The sequence below is a fragment of the Echinops telfairi genome, unplaced genomic scaffold, assembly GCF_000313985.2.
Source record: "Echinops telfairi isolate 266 unplaced genomic scaffold, ASM31398v2 ScPeMD7_2;HRSCAF=8, whole genome shotgun sequence".
NCBI lineage: Eukaryota > Metazoa > Chordata > Mammalia > Afrosoricida > Tenrecidae > Echinops > Echinops telfairi.
The window spans coordinates 15,042,407-15,044,084 of NW_022103898.1; positions in this window are offsets into that span (position 1 = coordinate 15,042,407).

The following is a 1,678-nucleotide window of genomic DNA, read 5'->3' on the forward strand; positions in this document are numbered from 1 at the left end:
AAATACCTGACCGATGTTTACGGGTGGCTCCCAGGGCCAGGGCCGGGGCGGGGCAGGCAGGGGGTTGGAGATCTTGGAGGCAAGGTGCGAGGTGCGTGGTAGCACGATCCACGCAGTCAATGCCACTGAATCGCTCACGTAGAAAGCGCTGAACTGACAGCGGTGGAGAGGAGCCGTTGGGTGGCTGGCAGAGCAGGCACTCAAGGCACCCATTCTGCCAGCTGCCCTGTGCCTGGCCTTATCCCAGCATGGGCACAGGCCCAAGCCCGAGTCACTTAGCAGAGCCTGGCGGCTGAGACAGCGCAGTTCTTGCCCTGAAGGTCAAGTGAGATGGCCCATCTACCTTCGGGAAGGGGTGTCAGGCCTGGCTTCCGAGGAGGTAGCTCCTCCTTCAGGTGTGCACTTGGATGCCAGAGACAGAGGGCGTAGGGCAAAGGCTCAGAGACACACAGCCATAGCCTGAGTTAGAGACCCAGCTCCTTCGCTCACAGCTGTGTGTCCCCAGGCAAGTTACTTGGCCTCTCTGGTTCCATTATTCCTATCTGAAGAAACTGAGCACTCTCTCGGCACTCATGCCTGCATAGACAGACAGGTGGGAGCTACCCATGAGGTGCACGGTCTGGGAACCCAACCTGGGTCTCTATGGGGGAGGGCAAGTCTTCTATCACTGCCAGATGGGTGGCAGTGGAAACGCAGGCCCCAGTAAGGCCAGGGCAAGGCCAGGAGTCAAGGGCAAGCTGGGTGAGCTCTCGGGGCAAGCCAGCCCAGGGCACAGGAAAGGCTGCCAGCAACAGGGCGAGTGTCCAGGGTCCAATTTCCCCCACCGGGCAGGCAGACAAAGGAAGTCCCGGGAAGACTGGCCCACTCTCGGGGCTCAGGTCTGTGCAGGACAGTCCTCCAGGGACAGCTGCAGGGTCCAGGACCTGCTGTGAAAAAAAGGGGTGGGGAAGGGTAGCCTTTACAGCGTCTAGTGACACTGGTTCCACCGGAGGCTGCTAACCACAAGGTTGCCAGTTCAAAACCACCAGCCCTCGAGAGACAGGGGAGCCCTGGTGGCGAAGTGATTACGCACTGGTCAATGGTTTGAAACCACCAGCTGCTCCTGGGGGGAAAGGTAAGACTCTCTACTCCTGAGAAGAGTCCCGTTCTTGGAAACCCAAAGGGCAGTCCGACCCTGCCCTCCAGGACGACTCTGAGAAGGCTGACTCTGGGGGGCAGGGCGATTGGTTTGGTTTGGAGAGACAGCGATCACGGCCACCGGGTAAAGCCAGGATGACACCTCGGCGAAGCGGGAAAGCCCACGCGTCTTTGCCTCCTGCTGGGCTCCAGTGAGTGTGTGCTGTGCTCCTGCCATTAGACTCGATCCCTCCGGGCACCAGCAGCCCTCGGGGGCAGTGGTTATGGGTGGGCTGCCCACTGCTGGGCCGGTCGCTGGAAATCACCAGGCACGCCGTGGGAGAAAGACGGGCTTCCACTCTGGTGAAGAGTCACGGTCTTGGAAACCCATGGGGGCAGTTCCACCCTGTCCTAGAGGGTCGCCGAGCATCAGTGTGGACACAATGGCTTGGTACCCAGGCACGGTGGGAGCATTATCAGTGTGGACACAATGGCTTGGTACCCAGGCACGGTGGGAGCATTCGTCTCCTGCCTGGGCCATTCAGTTTTAGGTGGTAGATTC